The sequence below is a fragment of the Budorcas taxicolor genome, chromosome 7 (assembly GCF_023091745.1).
Source record: "Budorcas taxicolor isolate Tak-1 chromosome 7, Takin1.1, whole genome shotgun sequence".
Lineage (NCBI taxonomy): Eukaryota > Metazoa > Chordata > Mammalia > Artiodactyla > Bovidae > Budorcas > Budorcas taxicolor.
In genome coordinates this window covers 93,849,428-93,875,921 of record NC_068916.1, presented here as the reverse complement: position 1 = coordinate 93,875,921, position 26,494 = coordinate 93,849,428, and the positions used below count along the sequence as shown (strand labels likewise).

At 38.9% G+C, this 26,494-nt stretch overlaps 1 protein-coding gene across 1 annotated transcript in view; it reads left to right on the top strand.

The window, feature by feature from the left end:
* MCTP1 (multiple C2 and transmembrane domain containing 1) overlaps positions 1-26,494 on the top strand; it is a 557,082-nt gene that overhangs the window by 31,508 nt on the left and 499,080 nt on the right. The window lies entirely within an intron of this gene.

The window sequence follows — 26,494 nt, the reverse complement described above, 5'->3', positions numbered from 1 at the left end:
ACGGACTTGATGGACATGAGTCTGGGTGAACTCCGGGAGTTGGTGATAGACAGGGAGGCCTGGTGTGCTGTGATTCATGGGGTCGCAAAGAGTCGGACACGACTGAGCGACTGAACTGAACTGAACTGAAGGATCTTTGACTCCTCCTTAGCTAATACGTTCAAGCTGTTTCCCAAATCAATGGCCTAACTTTCACATAAAGTAGCTGTAGTACAACAAAGCTGTAGCTTCAACGCATAAAATATATTTATAAAACATATAAAATATATCCATAATTATTAAATTTGGGAAAAGGAGATTGTCTGTGTATCTCCTAAAATCATTTTGCATACCCACAGTAGCATGCATATCACACTATGAGTCCCCCTAGCTCTAGTGATTCGCATAGTGAAAGAAGGATGAAGCTATTAAGTTATTTTTAAAGAAGTTATTTAGTTATTCATTTGATTAAGAAATCACATTATTTTTGATTGAAGTATAGTTGATTTACAGTACTGTTAGTTTCAAATATACAGCAAAGTGATTGAATTATGAATATATATGTATATTTCTATATGCTTTTTTATTATTTTCCATTGTAGTAAGTTATAAGGAATTGAAAATAGTTCCCTGTGCTATATGGTAAATCCTGGTTGCTTATCTGTTTTGTATATGGTGGTATGCACCTGGTAATCCCATTCTCCCAACTGTTTTCTATGTCTGTAACTGTTTCTGTCTGTAAATAAGTTCATTTGTGCTATTTACTTACATTCCACATATAAGTGATATATTTATCTTTCTCTGTCTGACTAAACTTCAATTCGTGTGATAAACTCTAGGTCCAGAAATTAACTTATTACAATCACAGTAATACAGTTGTGTTTTTTTTAACCTCCCCTTTTTAGTCCTATTTCTGATGAGTAATATTAGTCAAGGTCTAATAAGGAAAGCACAAACCACTCTTTGAGTATTTGAAGCAGAGGGAACATAATGTAGGGAACTGGCTTCACAGGTGATGGCAAAGCTGAGAAGCTGAACAGGGGACCACAAGGCAAGCCAGAGTTTTGCAGGAGTAAGCAGTCAGGACGAAGTGAGAAGGTGATTGGAGCCTTGTGGTTGGGATCTCCCAGGGAGGCCGGTGCCACGGTGAAGCCACGGGAGACATGTAACTCTGCCCAGAGCCTCCTTGAGAGGCAGAGAAGTCAGAGGAAAGCCATTCTGGCTTCTCCCTCCAATTCCCCTCTATTGGCTGAACCCAGTAGGACATAAGCTGACTTGCAGCCAGCAGAAGCCTGAGCTGAGTAAGGGGAGGGTAAGGAATGAACCTGCCAGCAGACGGCCCAGGACCAGCCCTATATTGTGCTGTGCCCTACACATTATATCCCTGTGACCCAATTATTTTACAGCTGGTAGTTGGGAACCTCTTTTCTTCTCCTATTTTGCGCACTTCCCGTCTCCTTCCCTCTGGTAACCACAAACTTGTTCTGCAAATCTGTGAGTCTATTTTGGTTTTGTTATATTTGGTTTTGTTTTGTAGATTCCATATATAAGTGAAAACACAGCATTTGTCTTCTCTGTCTGACTTTTTTTCACTAGCATAATACCCTCCAAGTCCGTCCATGTTGTCAAAAATGGCAAGACTGCATTCTTTTTTATGACTGAGTAATATTCCATTGTGTGTATGTGAACACACACAACACCTTTACCTTCTCATCTGTTGATGGATACTTGGGTTGCTTCCTTTCCTTGGCTGTTGTAAGTAATGCTGAAATAAACATTTGGGTGCGTATAACTTTTTGAATTAGTGTTTCATTTTCTTTCGATAAATACCCAAGAATGGATTGTATGAGAGTTTCCTTTTTTCCACATCATCACCAAAACTTGTCATTTCTTGTCTTTTCGGTGATAGTCATTCTGACAGATGTGAGATAATATCTCATTGTGATTTTGATCTGTATTTCCCTGATGATTAGTAATGTTGAGTATCTTTTTGTGTAAACTGTTGGCTATCTGCGTGCTTCCTTTAGAAACGTGCCTTCAGTTCTTCTGCCCATTTTTAAATCAGATTGTTTTTTGGGTATTTAGTTGAATAAATTCTTTATATAGTTTGGATAGTAACCCTTTATCAGATGTATCATTTGCAAATATCTTCTCCCATTCAGTAGGTTGCCTTTTTGTTTTGTTGATGGCTCCCTTTGCTGTGAAAAACTGTTTCGGTTTGCTGTGGACCCATTTATTTATTTTTGCTTCTGATGACTTTGCCTGAGAAGACAAATCTTAAAAAAAATTGCTAAGACTGATTTCAAAGAGTGTACTTCACATTTTTTCCTACAAGTTTTATGGTTTCAGGTCTTACATTTAAATCTTTAATCCATTTTGAGTTTTTAAAGTACGGTTAGAAAAAAAGATTTTCATTCTTTTACCTGTAGTTATCCAGTTTTCCCAACATCATTTATAATTAAAGAAATTGTTGTTCCCCAGTACATATTCTTACCTCCTTTGTCATAGATTAATTAATACATGCATGAGTTTATTTCTGGGCTCCCTATTCTGTTTCATTGATCTTTGTGTCTATTTTTTTTTTTTTTTGTGCCAATACCATACTGTTTTGATTACTATTGCCTTGTAGTATAGTCTGATGTCAGGGAGCATGGTGTTTCCAGTTTTGTTCTTTTTTCTCAAGATTGCTTTGACTACTTGATGTCTTTTGTGTTTCCATACAGGTTTAGGATTATTCTAGTTCAGTGGAAAACATCTTTAGAGTTTTGACAGGGATTACATTGAATCTATAATTGGTTTGGGTAGTATGGACATTTTAGTAATAATTCTTCCAGTCTGTGTACACAGAATATCCTTCCATTATTTGTGTTATCTTTAATGTTTTTCATCAGGATCTTAACATTTTTTAGAATACAGGTCTTTCACCGTTTTAGTGAAATTTATTCCTAGGTGTTTCATTCTTTATGGTAAAGAATGATAAAGATTTATGATAAAGATTCATGAGTTCTCATAGTTTTGTGTTGGAGTCTTTAAGGTTTTCTCTATGTAATATCATGTCATTTGCAAACAGTGACAGTTTTACTTATTCCCTTCCAAATTTGGATGCCTTTTATCTCTCTTGTCTGATTACTATAGCAAAGACTTTCAGTACTGGGTTGAATAAAAGTGAGAGTGGGCCTTATCATCTTGTTGCTGTTCTTAGAGCAAAAGCTTTCAGCTTTTCACTATTGAGTATAGTGTTAGTTCTGGGTGTCTCATAAATGGCCCTTATTATATTGAGGTTTGCTCCCCCATACCCATTTTGTTAAGAATTTTTATTATGAATGAATGTCATATTTTTTAAAAAGCTTTTTGAACATATATCAATATGATCATGTAATTTTATCCTTCATTTTGTTAATGTGGTATATCACATCAATTTATTTGTGGATGTTTAATTATCCTTGCCTCCCTGAAATAAATCCCATGTGATCTTGATGTATGATCTTTTTAATACATTGTTGAATTTATTTTGGTAATATTTTGTCGAGGACTTTTGCATCTATGTTCCTTGGAGAGATTGGCCTGTAAATTTCTTATATTGTGATGTTTTCGCCTGGTTTTGAATCAGAGTAATGGCAACTTCACAGAATGAGTTTAGAAGTACATCCTCCTCCTCAATTTTTTGGACTCACTTGAGAATTTTGGTATTAACTCTTCTTTAAATGTTTAGTAGACTCCAATAAAAATTTTTAAATGTTTGGTAGAATTCCCCTGTGATACCATCTGGTGTCATTAAAGATAACTAGATACCATCTGGTCCTGGACTCTTTTTTTCTTGAGAGTTTTGATTAATGATTCAGTTTCATTTCTAGTAATGGGTTTATTCAGATTTTCTGTATCTTTATGATTCAGTCTTAGAAGATTGTATGTTTATAAGACTTTACTTCTTGTAAGTTGTCTGATTTGTTAACATGCAGCTGTTCATGATACTCTTTTATGATTGTGTTTCTGTGATATCAGTTGTAACTTCTCTTTCACTTTTAATTTTCTTAATTTGGTCCCTTTCTCCATTTTTCTTGATGAGTCTGACTGAAGGTTGGCCATTTTTCTTTTATTTTTTTCAGAAAAGCAGACCTTTGTTTCATCAGTCTTTTTTCCCTTCTATTTCATTTATTTCTGCTCTTATCTTTATTATTCCTTCCTTCTGTTAACTTGGGCTTTGTTCTCTTTCCAATTCCTTTCTGTATAAAGTTAGGTTGTTCATTTGAGATTTTTCTTGTTTCTTGAGGTAGGCCTGTATTTGTATAAAATTCCCTCTTAGAACTGCTGCTTCTTCATCCCATAAATTTTGGAAAGTTAGGTTTCTGTTTTCATTTCATTCAAGGTATTTTATACTTCCTCTTTTATTTATTTAATGATCCATTGTTTTTTAGTAGTGTTTTTTTAGTCCCCACGTATTTGTCTTTGCCAGTTTTCTTTCCATAATTGGTTTCTAATTTCACACTGTTATGAGTGTATCAGTATGGTTTCAGTATTCTTAAATTTACTGAGACTTGTTTTTCGCTCTTATGTGTGATGTATCCTGGTGAATGTTCCATATGCACTTGAAAAAGATGTGTAGTCTACTGTTTTTAATGAAAGGTTTTACAGCTATCTTAAGCCCATGCAGTGTGATGTGTTATTTAAGTCCAGTGTTTCCTTGCTGTGTTTCTGTCTGGATGATCTATCCATTGCTGTAAGTGGGGTCTTAGAGTCCCCTACTGTTACTGAATTACTGTCAGCTTCTCTCTTTATGTCTGTTAATATTTGCTTGTGTATGCTTAGATGCTCCTTTGTTAGATGCGTATCGTTTACAAATGTTACATCCTCTTGTTGGATTGACCCCTTTATTTTTATGCTCTGCTTTGTCTTTGCTATAGTTTTTGCCTTGAAGTATATTTGTCTTATTTAAGTATTTCTATCCTACCTTTTTATTTTTATTTGCATGGAATCTTTTTTCCATCCCTTCACTTTCAGTTTTTATGTGTTTATAGCTGAAGTGAGTCTCTTGTAGGCAGCCTATAAATGGGTCTTTGTTATTTTGTCCATTCAGCCACTGTGCTTTCTGATTAAGCCTTTCTGTCCATTTACGTTTAACGTGATTATTGATAGGTATGAACTTAATGCCATTTTGTTACTTGTTTCCTGGTTGGTTTTATAGTTCTTTCTTCTTCTTTTAGTCCCTTCCTTTGTGGTTTGATGATTTCCTGTAGTGTTATATTTGGGTTTCTTTTTCTTTGTTTGTTTTTTTTTTTGTATTTCTATTGTAGGATTTTGGTTTGTGGTTACTGTGAGATAGATTCATCTATATGTATCTCCCTCTTTATATAGCTATATCTATATATGTTTCTTTTTAACTATTAGTTAAATTCAAACACAGTCTAACAGCTGTACATTTTAAAATTCCTACCTAAATTTTATGGTTGTATATTGTGTTTTATATCTTTTGTGCATCTCTAAACTACATATTGTAGCTTTTGTTGGTTTTACATCTTTTGTCCTTTAATCTTTTTGCTAGCTTTTTAAGTGGTTGATCTTAAAAATTAAGTGGGTTTAAATGTATATTTGCCTTTACCAGTGAAATTTTTTTTTCCTCTATATATTTTCTTCTTTTTATGATCTTTTATTTTTTCTTGAAGACAATCCTTTAACATTTCTTGTAAGGCTGATTTAATGGTAATAAACTCTTTTAGTTTGTGCTTATAGTGAAGCTACATCTCCTTCAGTTCTGAATGATAACCTTGCCAGGTAGAGTATCTTTAGCTGTAGATTTTCTCTTTCAGCATTTTAAGTATATGAAGTCACTGCCTACTGGTCTGCATTGTTTTTGCTGAAAATTCAGTTTATAGCCTTGTGGGGGTTCCATTGTATGTCTTTGTTTTTTCTTTTGTTGCCTTTAGAATTCTCTCTAACTTTTGCCATTTTAATTATGGTATGTCTTGTTTGAATCCCTTTGGGTTCTGTTGTTTGGGACTCTCTGTTTCCTGGACCTGGAATATTTCTTTCCTGAATTAGGGAAGTTTTCATCTATTATTTTATCAAATGTCTTTTCTATCATTTTCTATTTATCTTCTCTTTCTGGGACCACTATAACATGAGTCTTAGTATGCTTGATGTTGTTCTAACAGTCCCTTAAAATATCCTTATTTTTTAAAAAATCCTTTTTTCTTTTTGCAGTTCTGATTGGATCATTTCCACTGTTCTGTCTTCCTGGTTGCTTATCCAGTCTTGTGGACTGCCGGTATTAATTCCCTCTAGTGTATTTTTCATTTCAGTTATTATCCTAGGTGGTGCAGTGATAAAGAATCTTCCTGCCAATGCAGGAGACACAGTTTTGATCCCTGTGTTGGGAAGATCCCCTGCAGTAGGAAATGGCAACCCACTCTAACATTCTTTGCCTGGAAACTTCCATGGACAGAGGAGTCTGGCGGGCTACAGTTCCATGGGGTTACAAAGAATCGGACACGACTGAGCATGCATGCATTGTTTCTTTATCTCTGATTCATTATTTTTATGTTTTCTATTTTTTGTTGTTGTTGAAGTTCTTACTGTGTTTCTCTTTGCCTGAGTTAGTATTTTTGTGACTGTTGCTTTGAACTCTTTTTCAGGTAAAATACTCATCTCCATTAAATTAGGTTTGTTTTGTTTTCTTTTTTGTTGTTTATCTTTTTCTGGGGTTTCATCTTATTCTTTCATTTAGGACATGTTCCTGTCTTCTAATCTTGCTTAACTTTCTGTGTTTGTCTCTATGAATTAGACAGAACAGTTACCTCTCCTGGTCTAAAGCTGTATCCATATGTAGGAATGTCCCTATGTAGACTGTGTGTGCCCAGTGACTTTGGAGGGAGGACTGGAACAGAAGCAAGCATGGCTGAGGGCTTCTCCTGAGGTGAGTCAAAAGCTGCCACCTTGGCAGGTTGCTGGAGTTAGAGCTTCTCCCATCAGAAGCTGCTGCCTTGCAGGGGGTGAGTGGAAAGGTGCCCAGTGTGAGGCCCATACCTCTTGTTCCTTAGGGAGGACCTCTGAGTTTGTGATATCCCTTTCTTCTTTTGGATCACCCACTGGGAGTGTGGGTCATGACTAGATTCCTTCTTTTTTCCTCCTACATGTCTTAATGGTTTTTTTTTCCCCTTTATATCCTTAATTGTAGAAGAGCTGTTCTTCTAGTCTTCAGTCTGTTTTCAGAGAGTTGTTCTGTATGTGGTCGTAGCTTTGGTTTTGTTATGGGAAGAGATGAGTGCAGGGTCTTCCTACTCTACCATCTTGATCCCACCTTAACACACAGTGCTTCTGATTAGGCATCAGTCCCTTGAGCCACAGATAAACCACCTTCCCTTGTACTGGTTTATGACTGAACTTTTTCCTGCTTCAGTACTGGGTTGCACAGGCTTCTTAGAGAGGGCAGTGATTCACTGATTTCTCTGGAAGAATTTTTAAGTAGTTCCAGTACCCAGTCCTTAAAGGTAGGTTGCAGTAAGATGCTAAGGGAATTAACCTCAGTTTTAAATTTCTGGTTCTCCAACCTTCTGCTTTTTAGGAAATGTCTAACCTACCACCTGAGCCACCAGGGAAGCCCCTCTCTACTCCTATTTAAAATAGGAAGCATGAATCTTAACTCTCTGATTTTATATTTTCTAAGAAAAGGGTTAACTTCAGCTCTTCTCAGTGTCCTTGGTGCATTTTTCTAGATTCAAACTTCAGTACCTATCATCTTCCTATTATTCACATGGCTGGAGGTGGAATCACTAAACTGGGAGGACCATCATGGCTTAGCAGTGTCATTCAATTTATTCTTTCCCTCCTCTGAATAGAAAGCTCTTTGTTCTGGGTCCCTCCATCCCTAGTACACGGTCAAGAAGTGAAAGAACGAATTCCATGTTCTTTTGAAAAAAATATCCAAGTACTATCAATTCTTTAAAGTTTAGGTAAATTTTAAATTCCTAAATGTTTCCATTTATCCATAGAACTCTCCGTCATGTATTGAAAACCAGCTTTGTTGTCAGGACTGTGTAAGTGCTGAGAGTTCAGATATTATTTAGGAAGACAAGGTAACCATTCCTGGAGTTCACAGTGTAGAGAAAGCTATTTCTTGGCCTTTAAGATCTTTATAGGAATAAGAACTTCTAATGTTTATAATCTCCTGAAACCCCTATCAGTTTAGAATATAACTATGGCTTTCAAACTTTCATGACCATGTCCATGTTAAGAAATATATTTTACATCTGTAAAATTCCGTATACACACCCAAATACACACATATGGTTTAAAACCCAAGAAACTTACTAAGACAACTTCTGATATTTTTCATTACATTTCATTTTTTATGAAATTGATGATTTTGATCCCTTTCATTGATTTCATGACTCACTAATAGATTGTAATCCATCATTTGAAAAAAGTTCATATCAATATGATTTGAAAGTGTTATACAAATTATTATAACAATTCTCTCAGAAACTAACAGACTTGATTAAATCACAGGGCTGGTGAGTGAGGTGTCAGAACTAGAGCCCATATCTTGAAATTCTCTCTCCTGCCTCTAAATTTCTAGGGCATATTTTTGATAATTAACTTAGAAATTAATATATGCAGTGGTTTTTGAAATATATTTTTTACTGTCTTAAACTCTAAGTATTTTAGTATTTCTTTGTCTTGTCTCGTTTTATTTTAAGCCTCTTGATATAGTATTCATGTCTACATTTCATTATGGCCCCATAAGACTCAACACAGTTTATATAGAAGAGTCAGTGTTAAGTTATTTGAGAATACTGAAAGGTGTCATTTATAGATGATTAGAAAGGACAAAATACTTCATTAACAGTTAAACTTGTAATTAAGTTGCATCATCTGAAACCTGTCTTTATGGCTTGAAATTCTGGCTCCCTCAGTTACTAGCTGTGTGACCTTAGACAAGTAATTTAATCACCCTCTTCTTCATATTCTCATCTAGAAACTGGATAATTATACTAATTATCTCATAGAGTTGCTTTGAGGGTTAAAATCATGTAGAGCCCTTAGGATAGAGCTTGGCGCAGAGTAAGCCCTCAATACACGTTTGCTGCTACAGTTATCGCTGTCAGTAGCATCATTTCTGGTTGGCTTTACAGGTGATCATAGAGAAATATGATGCGTGGGAAATTTAGGATCTTGAATATAAGATTGATTTTTTAGAAATTCAGCAGGGAAGAGAGAGATTTGAAGCTCTGCTGGTTTATTATAAATGAAATGCTTCCGTAGTCTATGTTTTAGAAGACTAAGTTACTGACATTTTTATTGACTGGTTGTGTAGCAAGAGTAGTAAAATTGTCTGACTTGAGTTAATAAAAACTAGGAATTTATTGCTGGTTCAAGAAAAAGTTAATATAATAATAAGTATTTTGTGGCTTAGACTATATTTATCAACCATGAAAATTACAGACTGAACAATAGGCTGACTGCTATTAAGATGCTGGATTATGCTTTCAAACAGCAAATTTACAGTTCCTGTGTCTCCAGCACAGTGCTTCATATGCAGTGAAAAGAGATGTTTTCTTTCCAGAACCTTTATATTTGTATTTATCTTGTCTTTGTACTTTAGTTTGGACTTAGATATTTCTTATACATATTACTTAAACCTTTATTCTAATGATGTGTCCTATAATTATAAAAGGATATATGTCAATTTGGTCATTTCTTTTTTTTTTTTTTGGTTGGCATAAGTTTCCTTTAATAATTTCTACATTTCCTTGAGGTTTAACATATCAAGCCAGTATTATGTTTTGCAATTTTAGTAATTCTGGATTCCAGGTCATTTCTTTAGTAACTTTTGTCAAGCATTTTTCATTGAGAAAGAGCGAAGACAAAGAATCACTGTGGAAGGTTAATATAAGAGGGCTACTTAATATACCATCTATGTTGACAGTACATTGTTCAATTGTATCTTGGTTAAATTTCAATTAAAGTTAAACTGGAGCATGCCATACATTGTCCCTTTTATTTTTTTGAATGGAGTTATTAAATTCTTGTGGTTAGAGGGAGCTCTTCAAATTATACCAGGCAAGCAGTTATCCTATCTCTTAATAATATTCTGATACAATAGACAGATAAAAGTTTTAGTAGAGTATATGTATGATAAGAAATATTTTACAAACAAAAATTTTGTTTTTAAAAAAGGTAGTAATTTTCAGCAGAGAGGAGGCCTGATTTTCGGGCTCCTCCCTATATTCTCTGGGACTTTCCAGGTGGCTCAGTGGTAAACAATCCGCCTGCCAAGCAAGAGATGTGAGTTTGATCACTGGGTCAGGAAGATCCCCTGGGGAAGAAAATGGCAACCCATTCCTGTATTCTTGCCTGGGAAGTCCTGTGGACAGGGCAACCTGGCAGGCTATAGTCCGTGGGGTTGCAAAAGACTTGGACACGACTTGGTGGCTGAACAACCACCACCCAACATTCTCTGCACTTCAGTTGCGTTTTCCTTCCAGGACCTCCAACTTTTGCACTCCCCTTTTCCACTGTAAGAGCGTTAGCGGTCCTGTGCTCTTTCTACAACTTCTCCCTTCACGGCCCACCTCCCTGGTGATTGTAAGCCCCACTTCCCAAGTTTGCACCTCTACATGTGCAAGTGTGTAAATACATGTGGAGAAGCACACAAAAGTAAAAGCAAACAAACAACAAAAAACACTTCTTGTTTCCCCTCTTACCAGGACCAGAGATGTGTGCCATCTGTTGTTCTGGGTTTGAAAATGGTAGCCTCTTATATTTTTCCTCTTTCACAGTTCCTTTCTTTTTCTGTTTTAAGCCACTCGCATCTTTTCTTATGATTGGGGATTTTTTGTGACTTCTTTATTAATTACTTTCACATTCCCTCGTTGCTACATCATCAAGAGGTCAAAGTCTAATAAAGCTGTATTTCCCTTGTTCTCATATTTTACGGCCACATTGTGTCCCATTCTCTCCTACCCACTTTGACGCAGGCCTTCTCTCCTTTATCCAATGTATGGTACTTGCTCAGCTAGTTTTTAATAATTTTTATCCTGAGAAAGTTGTTCGATACACAGCTATAGATTCAGTGTGTTGTGGAAGGTCAGTCCAGGGTCCTCTCGTCATCTTGAACTGAAACCCCCAGAAATTCTAATTTTGACAGGAACTGCAGTGACTTCTTTGGGGGAGTGACATGTTATGAGCAGACAGTTTTTATTAAAAACAGCTTTATTGTAGCGTTGTCATAAATTTCACTTGTCAAAAGTGTATAGTTTGAGTTTTAAATATGTAAAAATCTTCATGATAACAAATAAAAAATGTCTTTTGGATCCAGAACGTTTCCTATGCTACTTTTTAACCCCTTTCCTTTCCTCCCTCCCCTTCACTAGGCTACCACTGGTCTAACTTATGTAATTATAGATTGTTTGCAAAAGTGAAGTCGCTCAGTCGTGTCCGACTCTCTGAGACCCTGTGGACTATAGCCCACCAGGCTCCTCTGTCCATGGGATTCTCCAGGCAGGAATACTGGAGTGTGTTGCCATTTCCTTCTCCAGGGGATCTTCCCGACTCAGGAATAGAACCCAGGTCTCCCACATTGCAGGCAGATGCTTTAACCTCTGAGCCACCAGGGAAGCCCGAGATCATACAGGATGTATTTTTTCTGGGGAGCTGTATTTTTTCAATCAGTGTAATTATTTTGGGATTTATCCATGTTTCAGGTATTAATGTTTTACTACTTTTTAATGCCAAATGGTGTTCCATTGTAGAGTTATGCTTCAATTTGTTCATCCATATATCTGTTAGTGCACACTTCTGTTATTTCCAGTTTGGCACTATTACATGTAAGGCCAGAATTGGAAAATTTATTACTGCCTCAGTAGAATACTCTCTTACTGCTTCTCATAGTTCAATAATTTAAGAATTCTGTGTTTAAAAAAAAACAAGGCGACTTTTAAAAGATGCCAGCCATTAGAAAATTTTCAGAATCCCAGTGAAATCTCTAAGTGACTGGGTCTGCACTGTGCGTCTCTCGCTTGCTTTTCCTTTTATTCATTAATGCCTCACCAGAAGTAAGTGGAAAACACAAAAGGGAGAGTAAATAAAGCATGAGGTAGTAAATTAGAAAATAAATCTAGGTTTTGTTGGTTAGAGATGAATCCATTCATTTCTTAATTGAAAATTGCCACTGAGTTGCATTTTCAATGATAAGGGCTGCTAAATTTAATGCACTGTTACAGGCATTTTTTTGAGGACTTTTTCCTCACTAAGCCTTTTTGCATAGGCGTTTTGATTCATAAAGGTGTTGATGTTCATTAAACCCTACGCTCCATTTGTATTTTTATTTTCTCTGCCTATTTTCAGTCAGTGAGAGACTATGGCTCAGCGTTTCCTTTTTTGGTAAGCATGTAACTTTCTAGCTCTTCAAACTATTCTGCCTTGCAGAGTTGGGCTTTAAATCTCCCCCGGAGCAAGGAAATGACTCATTTCTATACAGTAGCAGGTAGGTGTTTGATGACTGTTGCTGCCAGGTAGAAATAGGCTGTCATGCCAGTGTACGTGGAGTTTTACAGCTGCTAAAATGTGAAGGATTTAAATTTTCTTGGGAATTTAAACTGGGGGAAAATAACCTCAGCAGTTGCCAAGGTTCTGTGTTCTGAGGGAGAACCTGGGCCTACTAAAGCGGCATGAAGGTTATGAAATTGATAATGGCCTAATGCAAGACTGGCATGTCCTCTGAGATGCTTTTGTTCCTCCCTAAAACCCTGGCTTGTGTCTATGCAAGCTGGAGCAGGGAGATGCCCGGATTGTAGCGTAGGCCTGGTGGGTCAGGTCACCAGGCCTCTTTTTTAAGACTTCTGACTGTTGAGAATTCACAGATGTCTCCAAATCTAGGTGTTCTTAGACTGCTGTGTGATAAAGGAATGAGGAAGTGGGTTCTATAGTTACCTTCCTCTGCAGGCTTTTGTCAATAAATGTTCTAAACGTGGTGGTGCTGTCCTTATTTTGGAGACCGTGAGAAACTGCATTGTAAATACCACCTTGTCCTGGACATGTGTCATCTTGAGAGCTGAGAAAGATCTTTACCAGCACAAAGAAAGGCTGATGTTTGTGTTTTCAGCATAGCTCTCATATGGAGAGGGTTTATTAAACAGGAAGGAGGATAATATGTCATAGATATCTGGCTAGTTCATTTTTCTTAATTGTTGGCAATGCCCAGAGCAGCACCTTATATAAAGTTTCATAAAAATGGTTAATTACAGCTCAAAGATGGTACAGTAAAATTTAAAATTCTTTCCTAAGGTGCGACTGTGAAACTGTATTTTACATTTTGCAGTTCATGGGAAATATAACCATTTTGATTTTTCAAACTGTTAACATTTGTATCATTTGACAGTTAGAAAATGTGTAATATTATAGCACCTCCTTGGTTTTGTGAATCCTGATCAAGAATCTGTAAATAAGAACAAAATGCCCCAAAAAAGGAAAAAAAAAAAACTGAAGTATCTGGTTGGTTTCAAATAAAATACAATAAATAAAATTTATACAATGAAACATCCTATTAGTTTTCTAACATGTGCTCCTTAACAGGAAGAAAAGAGCAAGTGTGTGTGTGTGTGTGTGTGTGTGTGTGTGTGTGTGTGTGTGTGTATACACAACAAAGAAGGAAATACCAGGATTTAACTGGTTAGAATATAAGCTATAAGTATGAAAACAAATGTGCATAATAAAACAATGATGAGAGATTCTAAAGGTAGAGGATTGTTTTGATTAAGTGTAAAATGGTATGCTGCTAAGAATTCAGGATACATGACTGAATTTGAGTCTGCCTAGGTACCTGCAGCAAACAGATATCTCCCAAAACTGAGCCTGCACTGATTTCATAGGCCAGTTTATTGAATATTAAAGCACTTTTTGGGGAATATTCACTATTTGTCAAACACTATCCTAGGTAGCTACTCTAGAGCATCCACCCTCCAGGGATCCATAGTGTGGTAGCAGAGAGAGAGAAATAGACTGAAAATTATAGTCTCGAGAATGGGGATGTGTTGAAATTCAGCCTTGATCTTGATGCTCAGCCCGAACCTGCTATCAGCTCTGGGCCTTTGGAGAGCCCACCTTAATGCTGGTTCTGTCATTGCTGAACTTGTGTGTGGACACAGAGTAGCATCATATCTGCCCTATGCAGCGTCTCGTATGTACACAAGGTATGATGTTTAAGGCTAACTCCCTTAAGGCTCAGGTCTGAATGTTGACTTTTAATTACAGGGAGTGAGGTTGGTGAGACTGGGGAGAAACTAGGTCATGGAGGCGTTAACAGTTCAAGCTTTTTCTTCTGAAGATTTTTAAGGAAAGGAGCAACTAGCTGAATCAGTCCATCCTAAAGGAAAGCAGTCCTGAATATTCATTGGAAGGACTGATGTTGAAGCTGAAAGTCCAATACTTTGGCCACCTGATGTGAAGAACTGATTCATTGGAAAAGACCTTGATGCTGGGAAAGATTGAAGACAGAAGGAGAAGGGGACGACAGAGGATAAGATGGCTGGATGGCATCACCGACTCGATGGACATGAGTTTGAGTAAACTCAGGAGTTGGTGATGGACAGGGAGGCCTGGCATGCTGTAGTCCATGGGGTTGCAAAGAGTTGGACACGACTGAGCAACTGAACTGAACTGAGCTAGCTGAAAACTGTATCATTCTATGGTGATTTGAGTGGCAGTAATGTAGATGTTGTGCCGGGGTCCAGCCCTGGTGGATCCAGGGAATTCAAAGCGGGGACGGCGTTGGTGAGGAAAACTTATTTATTTATTAATATAAGATTAGATTAGGAGGAAATAGTGTAGTAGGAAAATTAAGTGGAGAAAGAAGGCTGAATAACTTGGTTTACGTGGGAAGCCAATGAAGTTCCAGACAAGGAGCTTGCACCATCTATGTTAGGCCACCGGCGTCCTCTTGAATATCGGGGGGTGCCCTGCCTTGGGCTCCCCCTCGCATGGATCTTAAAAGCTGGGACAAGTAAGTAGACATGGTGAGCCTCCATGCCGCAGATGGGAATTCAGCCAGAAATTAGAGAGGAGACATGGGGGAAACCAGTCCAGCGACTACCCTGTCCTCTATTGTTCAGAAGGCCTTTTATACTTTTGATAAAATATGGAGATCAATGGGTAACACAAAGTTATGCAGCGTTAGCTGCCCAGACTCTTATCAAAACCAGGCTTTTCTCTCTGCATACCTAGTTGTATACACAAGTCTTAGGTGATTTACATCATCTTCTGGCCAAAAAGGCCAATTAACATTTCACAGCCTTTTTTCTGATAAGGGTTTGTCAACCAGAAGACTTATTTGTGTTGATCTTCCCAAAGTCTGGTGCCACTCTCAGAAAGCACTAAATAAAGTTAAATTCTTACATAGCAAGGACACAAGAGGAGTGCAGTGATATATAACAAAGAAAAGTAATTAACTCAAAAGTCTAGTGTTGCTAACATCAAAACTACTATATATCTTTTTCCATATCCCGTTTACATTGATTAATATCCTCCCAGGTGCCTAAAAGATAAAGAATATGGAGGCCTGGCGGCAATCATTGAGTCAACAGTGAAAACCCGTCACCGGTATGATTTTTAGCTCTTAGAAAAGGCTCTGTATCTTAAGATGCTTTGAGCTCTGTGCCTCTCGCGGTTGGAGGGCTGTAGGCAATTCACAAACTGTAAGAGGTCTGGGGGAACCTGTTAGGCAAGATAGAGAGCTATCAGAGGGGGTTTAACTGAAACATCCCTTTCAAATGCAGAAGACTAAAGCCCTGATTTGACTTTTTCCAGAGAATATCAGAAGAGTGGAAAAGCAGGCAGATTCTTATTTTTTGGGGGGTGGATGCTCAGGAAATTCCAGGGGAAAAACCTCACGTCTGATTAGCCTTGCCATCAGAGCTCTGCCACATGACTTGTCACGGGTGGAATTCTTCACACTGGCTCCTGGCAGTTGGACTTGGTAGAATTTCAGATGCTTCTGGGATAGTGAAGGGACAAGATAAGGGGAACCAGATTGAGACACTGGTGCAGGTAAGAAATGTTTAAGAGGGAGAGTCAGTAAGTCTGACGCTCACTGGATCTGAGATGCCAGAGGGGCTTCTAAGGAGCTGCCTAAGCTTTGTAGTGGAGGAACCACGTGAACTCTGGTGTGGCTAGAGACATGAATGCAGGGGGTGGTGAAGCCTGTGGTGCAGGAAGCCTGACTTTGGGCTTTGATGCCAATGAGCTATTAAAGAGGCTGAGCTAGCAGGGATCTGGGTACCTGTGTCTAAGTCTTTCTGAGGTGATCAGGTATACTCTGAGGGAGCTGTGGTTTTGAGATCCACCCACAAGTGGGTGGTGGATGAAATGAAGGGAGTAGATGCGATCATATGAGGTGAGCAGCAGAATGTTAGGAGCTGATGAGTGACACAGTGGAAAGAAAAGCAGAGTGTGTTGAGGGCATGCCGGGGGCTTCCCTGGTGGCTCCGATGGTAAAGACTCCCCCTTGCCAATGCGAGAGATGTGGTTCGATCACTGGGTCAAGAAGATCCCCCAGAGGAGGAAATGGTAACATACTCCAGCGTTCTTGCAGGGAGAATTCCATGGACAGAGAAGCCTGGTGGGCTGCATAGTTCATGGGGTTGCAGAAGAGTCAGACAGGACTTGGTGATTCAACAACAACAGGGGCATGCAGAATGCTAGGGTTTAGGGAAAGGGTTTTCATTTCAAATTGGGTGGACAGGGTGGGCTTCATTGAAGAAATGAGATTGGAACAATGATGTGAAGGGTGTGAGGGCTTCAGCCATGCAGATATCCAGGGGAAGAGTAGGGCAGGCCAGAGGGAATGGCTGGAGCAAAGGCCCTGACGTGGGTGCATGTGGACTTCCCTGGTGGCTAAAATGTAAAGCATCTATCTGCCTGCAATGTGGGAGACCCGGGTTCGATCCCTGGGGGTTGGGAAGATCCTCTGGAGAAGGAAATGGCAACCCACCCCAGTATTCTTGCCTGAAAAATCCCGTGGACGGAGGAGCTTGGTAGGCTACTGTCCATGTGGTTGCAGAGATTCGGACACGACTGAATGATTAACCTTTCTTTCTGGGTGTGCTGGGGACATGGAGGAGCTGGGGTGGCTGCTCATCTTTCATGAAATGCCCTTCTCCTTGTTACTCATCTTTGCCTAATTAACTCCTCCTGCTCTTTCATATCTTTTCAATGCCAGTTTCTCAAAAAAAGATCTTTCCTGTTTCTCAGACTATGTTGGGTTCTGTATTCTCAAGGCTCTTGGTGATTTTCCTTCTTGTAACTTGTTTGTAAATATTTGATTAAATGAGTCTACACTCTTGGAGTCTTCACCCCATGAAGAGTCTATACTTCAGGAGGGTAGAAACTTACAGCACCCAATAAATATTTAGTGGATGGGTTGTGAATTAGTGTGTAATTGAATGGATGAAATAATCAGATGGAGATAAGACTCTAAGCCTGTGATTAAAATATTCAATTCTTTGGGTTCCTGGCTTAATGACTACAATGAAGAGGAAGATAGGGTGGTACAATCAAATGTTAGGAGCCTCACAGGAGAAGAGGTCATCTGTCTTGACCAACCACCAAACATCATCAAAAGACAACATGTAACCAGTCATCAATGTCCCTCAATGCAGGGAAGTGCCAATGACAAGAGATAATAATTATTATTAGGAAATTAACTGAAGATCTTTAGCCCAAGCCAGATAGTTTTCCTGAATCGAAATATTTGGTTTTGACTACAGACCTCTAGGAGTGACTACCATTGGTATTTTATGATTGATTTTCCTGTCTTATAATTCAAATCCAGACATAAACTCATCAGACATGTTTGGGACAACAGCTTTAACTAAGCTCTTTATTGAAACCTACAGCTGTGAAAATAAATGTCTTAGGGCACAGTAAATACATTTGTGAGGGTTTTTCTATTATGGACATGACCTGGAAGAGATTTTTCCTGCAAATGGAATGCTTGGACAATGGTTACCGTTGTCCACTGGACTCACTATGCTTACAGAAAGTCCAGGAACTTGAAAACCTCAAGCCTACGAACTGACTTCACTTTGTTCTGTTTCCACCAGTCTTTAGGAGAGTCCTCCAGGGTGCATCATAACATTTTCATAATTTTGCCACTGGAGGGCTCAATGGCTTATTTAATATTCCTTTCAGGAGATCACATCTTAGGTCCGGGTTACAGTGAAGCTGAGACATATTTTTTTTTCCTTTGTTGAGAAAGCCTATTGTTTTGAGGGGAAGGGAGGTACATTTAGGTATCCAGGTGCATGTACCGGTATAGCCAAAGAGCTTTCGTGATGTGCCCAGAGATGGAAAGTCTCGTCATTGCTGCATGTAAACTGAAATCAAATAGGATTGTATGAATTTCTCTCCCAGAGAAGACAAGGGAGTTGAGGTTATACTGAGCAAGACTTTGAGTACACGCATCTGCGGTATACTCACCTGTGTGCGCTGGTGTTGGCAGGGAGGATGACATGACTACCGTAGCTGGATGGGGGTGGGAATATTTTCAAGGACTAACTGAAAGGACATAGGGGTGAGGTCAGGGGCATGGTGGCCGTGGATGGTTCCAGAGTTCCTTGTTGCATGTTCTGTTGCAAAGATCGGGTTTGAGTCGTTTTCTTCTGTTCATCTGCATGTGTGGTCCAGCTTCTCCGAGGCTGATGCTGGAGCATGGGTTAAGCAGAGGAATCCCACTGTGAGTACCACATCCATTTGGCTGTTACTGGTAGTCGCTCAGTCATGTCTGACTCCTCGTAACCCCATGGACTGCAGCATGCCAGGCTTCCCTGTCCTTTCCTATCTGCCGGAGTTTGCTCAAACTCATGTCCACTGAATCAGTGATGTTATCCAGCCATCTCATCCTCTGTCATCCCCTTCTCCTCTGCCACTGGTACATGTAGTATTTTGGGTTTTTTTTTCCGGGTGATATTTAGGAGGTGCCCAGGGGGTAACCAAGTATTATGCAGACAACTTGGAGACAGGCTTGGCTCCCAGAGGAAAGTATAAAATCAACACAGAGCAGAGAGAAATACCAGAATGGTTCTTCCAGATTTGGTGAGTCTTAACTATAAACTAACTGAAGAAGTAATATATTTAAAGGTTAATAATTTGCCAGTCAGATGGCAGATGGTTGATCAGACAGAAACCTACATAGGGTATAGGGGAGAATCTGAGAAGAAATTTTGGATGGGCTGCCCAAGAACTGCTCAAGAAGGCTGGCATGGAAACTTCCACTCTTGTGACTTTCTCATCCACGTGATGGATGTTTGTTCCTGTAAAATTCTGAGTCATCAGTGAATTATCTTTGTTTGGGTTTCATGCCTGTGCAACCACATTTGGTTTATTATTTGGTCTTTTGTAGATGTGCCTGTAATAGGAAATGTATTGATTGTATCTAGGTGGATATTGATAGCCATGTGTCAGTTGTGCTCTTCACATCAGTTCAGTTCAGTCGCTCAGTCGTGTCCGACTCTTTGCAACCCCATGGACTACAGCACACCAGGCTTCCCTATCCATCACCAACTTCCAGAGCTTGCTCAAACTCATGTCCATTGAGTCAGTGATGCCATCGAACCATCTCATCCTCTGTCATCCCCTCCCCCTCCCGCCTTCAATCTTTCCCAGCATCAGGGTCTTTTCCAAGGAGTCAGCTCTTCACATCAGGTGGCCAAAGTATTGGAGTTTCAGCTTCAACATCAGTCCTTCTAATGAATATTCAGGACCGATTTCCTTTAGGATGGGACTTGTTGGATCTCCTTGCAGTCCAAGGGACTCTCAAGAGTCTTCTCCAACACCACAGTCCAAAAGCATCAATTCTTCAGTGCTCAGTTTTCCTTATAGTCCAACTCTCACATCCATACATAACTAGTGGACAAATCATAGCCTTGACTTGATGGACCTTAGTCGGCAAAGTTATATCTCTGCTTTTTTAATATGCTGTCTAAGTTGGTCATAATTTTCCTTCCAAGGAGTAAGCATCTTTTAATTTCATGGCTGCAGTCACCATCTGCAGTGATTTTGGAGCCCCCAAAAATAAAGTCTGACACTGTTTCCATTGTTTCCCCATCTATTTGCCATGAAGTGATGAGACCAGATGCCATGATCTTAGTTTTCTGAATGCTGAGCTTTAAGCCAGCTTTTTCACTCTCCTCTTTCACTTTCATCAAGAGGCTCTTTAGTTCCTCTTCACTTTCTGCCATAAGGGTGGTGTCATTTCCTTATCTGAGGTTATTGATATTTCTTCCGGCAATATTGATTCCAGCTTGTGCTTCATCCAGCCCAGATTTCTCATGATGTACTCTGCATATAAGTTAAATAAGCAAGGTGACAATATACAGCCTTGCCAGACTCCTTTTCCTATTTGGAACCAGTCTGTTGTTCCATGTCCAGTTCTAACTGTTGCTTCCTGACCTGCATATAGGTGTCTCAAGAGGCAGGTCAGGTGGTCTGGTATTTCCATCTCTTTCAGAATTTTCCATAGTTTCTAGTGATCCACACAGTCAGAGGCTTTGGCATAGTCAAGAAGCAGAAATAGATGTTTTTCTGGAACTCTATTGCTTTTTCAATGATCCAGCGGATGTTGACAATTTGATCTCTGGTTCCTCTGCCTTTCCTAAAACCAGCTTGAACATCTGGAAGTTCAGGTTTCATGTATTGTTGAAGCCAGGCTTGGAGAATTTTGAGTATTACTTTGCTAGTGTGTGAGATGAGTGCAATTGTGCAGTAGTTTGAACATTCTTTGGCATTGCCTTTCTTTGGGATTGGAATGAAAACTGACCTTTTCCAGTCCTGTGGCCACTCTGAGTTTTCCAAATTTGGATATTAAGTGCAACACTTTGACAGCATCATCTTTTAAGACTGGAAATAACTCAACTGGAATTCCATCACCTCCACTAGTTTTGTTTGTAGTAATGCTTCCTAAGGCCCACTTGGCTTCACATTCCAGGATGTCTGGCTCTAGGTGAGTGATCACACCATCGTGATTATCTGAGTCATGAAGATCTCTTTTGTATAGTTCTTCTGTGTATTCTTGCCACCTCTTCTTAATATCTGCTGCTTCTGTTAGGTCTATACCATTTCTGTCCTTTATTGTGCCCATCTTTGCATGAAATGTTCCCTTGGTATCTCTAATTTTCTTGAAGAGAAAATTAGATTTTCTTGTCTAACTCAATGAAACTATGAGCTCTTTACATCAGCTCAGGATTTGTAGGTGTGGTGTGCCAAAAGAATCTGATTCTGAGCAGGCAGAGTCGAGAACAAGGCTCCAGATCGTGGCAAGTTCACCAAAGTAAATGCCGTTGTCTTAGGCTATTTGCAGTTTGCCACTGAGCCAATCATATTAATGCCTCTCAGGTCCACCTTCCCTCTAGTCTCTGCAAATCCCTCTAAATGCTTCACAGAGTAAAGAGAGGCTGAGGCCAGGAAAAATGTAAATTGTGAAAAGAATACCAAGTATTTTAGTTACAAAATTTTCTCATCACATTTTATTCATGAATAAAAGAATTCATATTTACTGCATGCTGATGTTGTGTATTCTCCTCTTGTGTTCACCGAAGTTTGTTTGCCAAAAAAAAAAAAAATGTGGAACCTTTCTCTTCCTTGGAAATCTGGTTTTCCTGCTGTGAAGCAGCTCTGGGAACATCTTCTTGGGTCAGCTGGGAACATCTTCTTGGGTCGTCAGGGAACAGTCAACAAGGGGCTTGGTAGTCAGTTCTCTGCCTTGGTCACGCCTAGCCTAGAGGTGCTGAAGCAATTCCTTTACTCCCTGGGTTGGGGTTCATCCTATCCACCTTGTTCTCTTCTGGGTGGAGTTCAGGTTTGCTCCAACTTGCTGTGTCCTTAATGGTCTACTTTGAATTCACCTTCAGAAAGCGTTTCTGGGGAATTTGAGTCTGAACCCAGCACTGGTGCCTGCTGGTTCTGGGGAAATTTTACGAGAGAGGTGCAGTCACTACTTCCTCGAGACTACCCACGCCTGATGTCTTAACCTGGCGAGGGCCACCTTGCTGATCCTTAGAGGATCTGGGGGATTTCGCATTTGAGGAACAGGTCAAAAAGCGGGACTGAAGGTAACTCCTGTATATTAAGTATGTCCGTCAGTTTTCTGGGGATGTTAAGTTATATGAAAGTGAGTTAGACTACACTGGTTATAAGGAAGCATCAAACACCAACTAAAAATGGCTTCAGTAGGAAGGAGGTTTTAAATCTCATTTAATGGGGCACTTTGAGATTCCAGGGTCCGTTCGGCAGCTCATCAATCATTAAGGACTAAGGTGCTCTTCATATTTCCCTCTAGATCATCATGACGTCAGATGACTCCAGCAGTTTCAGTTATCTTGTGTTTCTGGAGGTGTTATATGCAGAATTATTTCTGTTATATTAATGTGGTCCAAGCTTTCTGAGGAGGATGTGCAGCAAAGATTGGGGAAAGGAGTTCTGATATGAGTACCACACGGATTTGGCATCTGTATAATTTTGTTTGTGATTTTCAGTAGGGAACAAGTGATAAATATTTTCATACATTTCCCTTTTTACCAAGGAGGAAAATCCTCCCAGCGATCATTCCAGTGGCCTTATTCTAGGTCTTTTTGCTCAGAACTGGATTGCATGCCCACCTTTTATATGATTATCAGTGGAGATAGTATATAGCCTCAATCTGGACCAATCACAGTTGACTTCAGAAGGGGCACATCACTACTCAACAGTGCACATAGGAAATAAAGGACATAACATATTTATAAAGGGAACATGACCAACTGTTAACTATCTTTTCTAAGATCCTGCAAGACAAGATTGACTTAAATGACATTAAAGAGAATTTCGAGTTCCTCTAAGGTAGAATGTGCAGATAGGAAAGTGATGTAGTGCACTGGATCATATTTTTGAGAGTGAGTCTATTTACTAAAGATCTTCTGAAAATAAAAATAATGGATTTTGACCAGAATATAGTGCAGCCTTGATCAGGGGCTGGAAGATGGATTAAATGATCTTAAGTGTTTCCTTCATCACGGTGATGGGGAGAAATGTCATCATCAAGGAATTAACTGAAAACAGTATTCAAATTTTAAATGGGTTTGGCCTCTCGAGCTTTGAAAGACAAGTTCAGAAACATCTGTTTCATTTCTGTGATCACATTCTTCTAGTTCAATCGGACTTAAATGTTACTCTGCATAAAAAAGAATTGGGAGCTTGTTAAATATAAACTTTTGTGCACCACTTTCCAGAGATGTGATTCAGAAGGTGTATTCATTTTCTATTGCTGTGGAAAAAATTATCAAACTTAGCAGTATAAAACAATACCATTTTATTATTTCACAATTTTGTAGTCAAAAGTAATTTTGGTAGGTTCAACTGGGTTTTTAACTTAGGATCTGACAAGGTTGAAATTGAGGTGTCAGCTAGACTGGGCTGTTAGCTGAAGGCTAAAGGGAACAGTCTGCTTCCAAACTCCTTCCAGCTGTTGGTAGAATTGACTCCTTCGTGGCTGTTGGACTGAGGACCCCATGTCCAGCTGTTGACCAGTGACTGTTCTCAGTCCCTAAAGCCTGCTCACAGGTCCTTGTCACATGGCGCCCTTCATCTCAGTGGCAGAGAACCTCTCTCATACCCAAATCTCCATGACTTCTCTTCTGCAAGAGCCAGAGAAACTCTGTTTTTAAAGGGCTTCTGGGATTAGCTTAAACTCCCCCGGATAATCTCTTCATATTCAAGTTACCTGAGTAGTAACCTTAATTACATGTGCAAAATCCCTTTTGTCATGTAGCATGACATAATCATGGGAGTAAATCAGATTGATACCATGGAGGGCACCTTAAAATTCAACCTACTGCAGTACATCTGCACAAGAGCCTTGTAACTACATGTTAAACAAACTCCACATAAAATTCCGATACAGCTCACAAATTGAGTACAGAACTTGCTGACATGACCACAGCTGTCCTTGCGAATAAAATCAAAACTCTTGAAATTAGAAGCCTTAGAAAGGGAGCAAAAATGCATATAAAGGAAAAGTTAATATGTTGATCCAAATCTGAGTCAAATTTCTATTGCAGTATAAGTGGTAAGTGATCACCTGCACATTTCCAGGGTCTGGAGAATGTACAGGGGTGTGTTGGTCAAGTAGTAACTACGATCTGTTAACTCTGGGTTAGACTCTGGATTTGATGGCCTTGAATGTCAGCAAGCTCTGGGAGATAGTGGAGGACTGAGGAGCCTGATGTACTGTAGTCCATGGGGTTACAAAGAGCTGGGTGTGGCTTAGTAACTTAACAGCATAAAAAAAGGATCCTAGAGTGCTTTACAGCTGTGAGGAATCATGTTCTGCTTTTCCATTTTTTATTCAGGGTTGAAAGTGAAAGTCGCTCAGTCCTGTCTGACTCTTTGTGACCCCATGGACTGTCTAGTCCATGGAATTCTCCAAGCCAGAATGTTGGAGTGGGCTGCCGTTCCCTTCTCCAGGGGATCTTCCCAACCCAGGGATTGAACCCAAGTCCTGCATTGCAGGCAGATTCTTTACCAGCTGAGCCACAAGGGAAGCCCTTAATCAGGGATGGGAGGGTGGGTGATACTAGAAAACCAATGGCCTTATTTGGCATGTTTATATAAAATAAGGATGTGTGGTAGAACTGTTTGAATTTATAGTGAATACTCTAGAATGATACCTAGTAGTTTTCCCCCTGTCTTGTTTTTTAGGAAGACACTTTTTTTTTTCTTTTCTTTTTCTCTCTTGACTTTTCTTATTCTGGCTTCTTTCACTCAGCATGATTATTTGAGATTCATCCCTGTTGCAGGTTATCAGTTCTTTCTTTCTTTTTATTACAAATAGTATTTTATTGTATGGATATACAGCAGCTTGTTTGTTTCTTCACTTGTTGATGGACATTGGGTTGTGTCCAGATTTTGGTTATTATAAGTAAGGCTACTGTGGACATTCAGATCACACATCTTTGAAGAGACATAAACTTTCACTGCTCTTGTTTAAATACCTGAGTGTGAAATGGTCAGGTCACGTGGTAAGCAGGTGTTTCACTTTTTAAGAAATGGTCAAACTGTTTTCCAGAGTAATTTTACCAGTTTACACTCCCACCAGCAATGTGTGAGAGTCTCAGCTCCTTGGCGTCCTCGCCAGCAGGTGGTATGGTCACAGCTCTATGTCGTGGACTTTCACTTTCAACCCTGAATGAAAAATGGAAAAGCAGAACAAGATTCCTCACAGCTGTAAAGCACTCTAGGACCTATTTTTTTTTGCTGTTAAGTCATTAAGCCATGTCTAGCTCTTTGCAACCCTATGGACTGCAGTACATCAGGCTCCTCAGTCCTCTACTATCCCCCACTACACATCTATTAAAACCCTTGTGGTTTTAATTTGCATTTCTCTAAAGACTAATGGTGTTGAGCATCTTTATGTATGCTTATGTACTATCCTTTTTCTTTTTTTTTTTGGTAAAATGTCTGTTCAAAACTTTTGCCCACTTTAAAAAATTAGATTAAAAAGTAATCACTGAGTTTGATGAGTCTTTTATTCTGGATTCAAGTCCTTGATCAGATATATGAATTGCAAATAGTTGCCCCCAGTATGTAATTTTTTTCTTTTTTTTTCATTCTTTTCACATTGTTTTTCAAAGAGTGGAGGTTTTCATTTTGATAGGCCTAATGCATTAAGTTAAAAACATTTTATGTATCATGTCTTTGTTGCATTTAAGAAGTCTTTGCCTGACTCAAGTTCACAAAGATTTTATCCTGTATTTTCTTCGGGTAGTTTTAGATTCTACATTTAGGCCTATGATTCATTTCTGGTTCACTTTTTGAATATTGTGAGGCATAAATTGAAGTTCATTGTTTTACATAGGATATCGAGTTGTTGCCACACTATTGAAAAATTATACTTTCCTCACTGAATTACCTTTTCCTCCTTGTGTATTTTCTTTCCTTGTAGGTGTGGGTTTATTTCTCTATTTTATTCCATTGATCTACTTCTCTATTTTACACCAGTGCTCTACTATCTTGAGTTTGGTAAATTTATAATGTCTTGAAATCAGCTTTAGTCTTTAACTTTTTTCTTCTTTTTCCAAATTATATGGACTGTTCTAGGTCCCTTGTATTTTTATGTAAATTTTAGATTTACTTTGTCAGTTTCTACAAAAAGGTTCTGCTGGGATTTTGATTGGGTTGTGTAGCCTCTAGACCAATTTGGGGAGAATTGACTTCTTAACAACAGTGAATCTTCCAACACATGAACTCAGGGTGTCTGTTAGTTCAGAGTTGTAATTTCTCTCAGCATTGTTTTGCAACTTTCAGTATTGAAATTTTGCTCATCTTTTATCGTATTTATATGGCCACTATTTATAATGTTTTTCTCTAAAATTCAGTTTCCTATTGTTTGTTGCAGATATGTGAAGATCATGATAGATTTTTGTACACTGATGCTGTGTCCTAAAAGCTTGCTAAATTCATATAACTTTTTTGGTAAATTCATTGGATTTTCTCT